This window comes from Drosophila gunungcola, unplaced genomic scaffold (assembly GCF_025200985.1).
Source record: "Drosophila gunungcola strain Sukarami unplaced genomic scaffold, Dgunungcola_SK_2 000062F, whole genome shotgun sequence".
Taxonomy (NCBI): Eukaryota; Metazoa; Arthropoda; class Insecta; order Diptera; family Drosophilidae; genus Drosophila; species Drosophila gunungcola.
The window spans coordinates 561,407-567,426 of record NW_026453225.1 but is presented as its reverse complement, the minus strand read 5'-3'; the positions used below and the strand labels follow the sequence as shown (position 1 = coordinate 567,426).

The 6,020-nt window shown below is 49.1% G+C and overlaps 1 pseudogene; it reads left to right on the top strand.

Annotated features, from left to right (window-relative positions):
• The first annotated feature begins 368 nt into the window (after positions 1-368).
• Positions 369-5,508, top strand: LOC128264254 (uncharacterized; annotated as a pseudogene).
• The last annotated feature ends 512 nt before the right edge of the window (positions 5,509-6,020 follow it).

The following is a 6,020-nucleotide window of genomic DNA, read 5'->3' as shown; positions in this document are numbered from 1 at the left end:
TTTCTCGTCTGGTTAATTGAAAATTTCCAATTCCAACATTCCGGAAAAGCCCTAATCCATAAAAACTTCGAAATACTATTTTTTCAACTCGTTCCACACACCTACAATTCTGTTTTTTTTTACATCCAAACTGACACAACTAAAATACCATTTTTCAAGTAGCGTGTCCTATTCCAATCGTTAAGAAAAAGGTATCTGCTTCCCCCTTGAGCAAAACCAAGTCCACGCTCTCGCCTCTGGCAACCAAAAGCTCCAAGAGCCCACCAAGCATCGTGGTGAAGCCGGCTACGCCAAAAACTCCAAGTTCATTAAGTCCAAACGCCAAACCCGCTACTTCCAGTTCAAGGGTGACTCGATCCATACAAAAAATGGCTTCAACTGCTTACGAGTTAGCTTTAAATAAGTTCATTGCGGTCTCAGATCGTCTAAGCGATCTCGAAAGCAGAACCAACACTCCTGGGAACGAAACTCCAAGCGTTTCCATGCTTTAAATCCGTCGGGAGCAAGTCCGAGTGTTATGGGACAAGGTGGAGAAAGAGTTCGACGTATGCTCAGAGTGCATTACGGCAGCAGGCGAGGATGCAGCTTCCACAATGCCCATTCTGAAGTCAAAGTATAACTACTGTTATACAGTGTATGAGAGATACGCCGCTCAGCTCACAGATATAATCCAACAGGGCACAGCTCCGCCAGCTCAAGCTCAAGCCCCTGCCCAGAACTATATCTCCTCTGGCTGTCGGCTGCCTCCGTTCGACACAGAGGTTTTCTCAGGCGATTACCTACGCTGGCATACTTTCCGGGACCTTTTTACAGCGATATATATGAATAATCCAAGGCTCACGCCTGTGGAAAAGCTGTTCCACTTAAACGCTAAAACGAGCGGTGACGCGCATGCCATAATCGCAAATTCCCCTCTCACCAACGATGGCTTTCGCTCAGCTTGGGATAACCTAACTGAGCGGTTCGACAACAAGCGATTGCTAGTAAATAGCCAGCTTAAAATCCTCTTCAACCTCCAGTCGATTTCGCAAGAATCTGGGGCAGCTCTAAAGGAACTGCAAACTACGATTCAAGGCTGTCTGAACGCCTTGGAACTGTCCGGAATCCTGATTACAGATTGGGACTGCATTCTTGTCTATATGTGTTCGTCAAAGCTCCCCAAGCTTACACTTTCCTTATGGGAGCAGTCCTTGCACGAAAAAGCCGCAATTCCAAAATGGGTTGACCTGAACACCTTTCTCACTGAGCGCCATCGAACCCTCGAGGCCATAGATGACGTGCGACCTTCTGGGTCAAGTCATTCGCAGTCCAAAGCAACGAACGCTAGCGGGTCTTTAAGCATAATAAATTCTTATGAGACTAACATAGTTCCGAAACCGAGACGTTGCGATCTGTGCTCAAGGGAAAGCCACCCTATACGCACTTGTCCACGTTTCCTCCAAATGACAGTAGACGAGCGGGCCGCCTATATCCGAAACAAGCAATTGTGCTTGAACTGCTTTGCCCGAGGGCACCAGCTTCGGGACTGCACAAGCACCCACAGCTGCTTCACCTGCCGCAGTCGCCACCATACGCTGCTGCACCGAAGCAACCCTTTTGCCAGCCCTCCAAGTCGGCCTGATGTTCCCATGTCACGACCAGCAAGTTCGACAGAAGGCTCAGCCGCTTCCGATGACCAGTCGGGAGTGCAAGTCTGTTTTGCGTCAGGTGCAAGATCGGTTCTGCTGGGGACAGCCATCATAAATATTTGCCACCTGGGAATTTCCAAGCTCGTGCCCTTATCGACTCAGGATCCGAAGCAACATTTGTGACAGAGCGTCTGTTCAATCTTTTCAAATTACACTTCCAAGTCGTCCAAGCCCAAGTCTCAGGCTTAAATCAGACAGTGTCCGCTCAGTCCAAGAAGCTCTGTCATTTTACAATCAGATCTCCAAGTAGGCCCGCTCTGCAGTTAGAGACGTCAGCCTATGTCCTTCCTCAACTGGCAGGGAATCTGCCTTCCTACCCAATTCCGCAAGACTTTCTTCGAAATCTTCCCGATTTACCATTGGCGGATCCGAAGTTTTATGAGAGCGCACAGATAGATGTTCTGATAGGAGCCGAAATTCTGCCTTCGGTTCTCCTAAATGGGGCAAAAACCAACATCTGTGGCTCCCTCCTTGGACAAGAAACAATTTTCGGGTGGGTGCTCACTGGGCCAGTATCCGCTTCCACCCAGAGTCAGATTGCCACCTTCTCTACGCAAATTTCCCAAGCGTACGACAATGGCTTAGATAAAATCCTCACCAATTTCTGGGAGGTAGAGGATCTACCAATAAAGTTGGTAAAGGAATCCGATTCCGTCTGCGAAGAGAATTTTCTCCGAACGACCACGAGAGATGCGAACGGCAGATACATCGTAACCCTACCTTTTCGCGACCCGGAACATCCAGGGTCAGGGTTAGGGTACTCCAGGTCTTTTGCGTTATCTCAATTTTGAGAAACGAGCAACGCTTAAAAAGAGACATTCCGCTAAAGATACGATACGACTCAGTGATTCAAGAATATCTGGATCTGAACCATATGAGAGAGGTCTTTCCTACCCACGATTTCGCCAGCTACTACCTTCCACATCATGCCGTACTTAAGCCTGAGAGCACTACTACAAAGCTGCGCGTAGTACTCAACGCAACCAGTCCTTCTGCGAATGGGGCCAGTTTAAATGATATCCTTCATGCTGGTCCAGTCTTACAGTCCGACCTTACCATTCAAATCCTAAAGTGGCGGTATTTTCAATACGTGTTTAGCGCCGATATTGAAAAGATGTATCGGCAGATATTGTTCCGTAATCCTGATGGGGACATCCGAGAGTTCGAGTTGAAAACGGTCACCTTTGGAGTCAATTGCGCTCCGTACCTGGCCATTCGCGTGCTTCAACAACTGGCAACTGACGTACAACACAGCCATCCTAAAGCGAGTGATGTCATTCGTCATTTTATGTATGTAGATGATATCCTAGCTGGCGCCGACTCTAAAGAAGACGCTCGGCTCTCGATTCAAGAGCTACAAAGTGCCCTCAACTTTTCATTGAGAAAATGGACGTCCAATCATAAGGATATTTTGGCTCACATCCCGAGTGACCATCTCCTGCGCTCCGATTTTCTGGAGATCGATGCCGAAAGCACGGCAAAAACGCTCGGTGTCCGTTGGAAAGCCACACCTGATGAATATTTCTTTGTTTCGCCCGAATTATCCGATGAATCGTCCCTTACAAAACGCCAGGTTCTGTCACAAATTGCCAAATTGTTTGACCCTGCAGGGTGGCTCGCGCCCTTCGTAGTGCGTGCGAAAATCTTCATGCAGGAGATTTGGCTGCAGGACCTGGGGTGGGACGACGAACTTCCAAGAGATCTGTGTCTGAGATGGCAGAGCTTTCTACAAAGCTATTCTGCCTTAAATCGAATCCGCATTCCAAGGTGGGTCTCCTTCCGACCAGAATTCAGAGTCGAGTATCACGGTTTTTGTGACGCGTCTCAAACGGCATACGGTGATGCGATCTATGTACGAGTGGAAGTGGGGCATACGACTATGGTGCACCTTCTCACTGCAAAGACGCGAGTTGCGCCGGTAAAAACGGTATCGCTTCCCAGATTAGAGCTTTGCGGGGCCAGTAACAAGCTGAAATGGCAGCAAGTGTTCTTCCGAGTATGCCAATACTCACATCCGAACTCTTCTGCTGGACAGACTCCACCATTGTGCTCGCATGGTTAAACAAGCCAGCTTGCCAGTGGACTACTTTTGTTGCCAATAGGGTGACCAAGATTACCCAGTCTACAAAGGCGGAGAAGTGGTCGCATGTTCAATCCGAACACAATCCCGCAGACCTGGCCAGTAGAGGGGTAGCACTTCATGAATTGGTCGACAATCCTCTTTGGTGGCATGGTCCCGCATGGTTGCAAAAGCCACGCAGCCAATGGCCAAGTCAGGGCGACAATTCCCCAGCGACCGAGCTAGAGAAACGTCCCCTTAAGTCCCACGTCGCAACTATTCCGTCTGAAGATTTCCTTGACCGTTTTTCCAAGTTCGACAAAGCACTGCGGGTTCTCGCTTATGTCAATCGTTTCATCCAGCGATGCAAAAAACAAGCAACACCCTCTGATAAGCACCTGCTAGCGGCGGAAATTTCCGCCGCGGAACGACTACTTATTCTGAATACTCAGCGCAGAGACTTCTCCCATGATTATCACTGCTTAAGTGAAAAGCGCTCTGTGCCTTCTTCAAGTTCTATCCTGAGCATGAACCCGTTCATAGATCAACATGGTCTGATAAGAGCGTGCGGTCGCGTGACGGCCTCCGACAGCCTTCAATATGATGAACGGCATCCAGTTATCCTTCCATATAGCTGCCCACTTTCTCGCCTACTTGTCCAGTTCACTCATCGCATAACCCTCCATGGCGGCAACCAGTTAATGGTACGCCTCATTCGGTCAAGATACTGGATACCAAAACTAAAGAACTTAGTAAAGGCAATAGTAAACTCCTGCAAGGTATGCGTGATCTACAAGAAAAGGCTACAAACACAGTTGATGGGCACTTTGCCGAAAAACCGTGCGTCGTACACGGGAATGGACTTCGCCGGCCCATTCGAAATTAAAATTATACCGGAAGAGCGTGTCTCATAACAAAAGGATATGTGTTAGTGTTCGTTTGTTTTTCCACCAAGGCCATCCACTTAGAGCCTACCTCTGATCTCACGACCGAGAAGTTTCTCGCCGCTTTCGCTCGCTTCGTTTCCCGGAGAGGGTGTCCTCGACAAGTCCAGTCTGACAACGGAAAAACCTTCGTTGGCGCTGCCGCCTTGCTTTCTCGCGACTTCCTTCAGGCTGTAAAGAGTCTGTGACAGATGCCTATGGTCATCAGCAGCTCACCTGGCAATTTATACCTCCGGGAGCCCCTCACATGGGAGGCCTATGGGAAGCTGGTGTTAAAAGCTTTAAAACACTGTTCTATAAGTCCACAGCCACTCGAAAATATACTTTCGAAGAGCTTTCGACGCTTCTGGCAAAAATTGAAGCTTGCCTAAATTCCAGGCCACTCTCCCCTATGTCCGAAGACCCTACCGAACTCTTGGCCCTGACACCAGGTCATTTTCTTGTTGGAGTACCTCTTCTGTCTACCGTGGAACCAGAAGTCAAAGGGGACACCAGGTCTATAATCAACCGCTGGCAGCATCTAAAGGCTCTCCATCAGCAGTTTCGTATGCGATAGAAGGAAGAATACCTTAAAGAACTTCACAAGCGCAATAAGTGGCAGGCCCCCGCGAAGAATCTTCACGTCGGCGACATGGTTGTCATAAAGGACAAGAATTTGCCTTCCAACGAGTGGCGGCTCGGCAGAATTGACTCTGTCTTCCCAGGAGCCGATGGCAATGTCCGTGTAGTGGACATCCGCACGGCACGCGGGGTTGTCAAACGTCCAATAACCAAAGTCGTACTTCTGCCTGTGGAGCCTTCAAAACTTCCACAATAAATTGGCCCACATTTTTTTAGTCCTAAGTTGTTATCCACAATTCCTAATATGATTTCCCTTTATTCACCTTCATTCATCCATGATCTAGATCAGAAAAATGGCTCCCCGAACACGCACCGAAGAACCCCTGGACGGCAGGCGTACTCGAGGTATTAAATCCTACCGTTGCCGAGTCTGCAAGGGAGTCCATCCTCTACGGAAGTGTAGCAGGTTTCTGAAGCTGAGCGCTGAGAAGCGGCTTCGTGCAGTCTTGGTAAAGAAGTATTGCTCGAACTGTCTTGCCCACCACCACTCGAAAGCTGACTGTCGCAGTGGAAAATGCAAGAAGTGCCAACGGAACCACCACACGCTGCTGCATATGCATGAGCGGTCTAATTCTGGGCAGCGTTCGCGCCGGCAAAATCCGCCAAATCGCCCGACGCCTACGTCAAGGCAGCGCTCAGCCTCCCCTACACCAGCTCCGTCGCTTTCATCGCTGCTACAACGTCACAGCGTCAACGTCCTTCCGACTG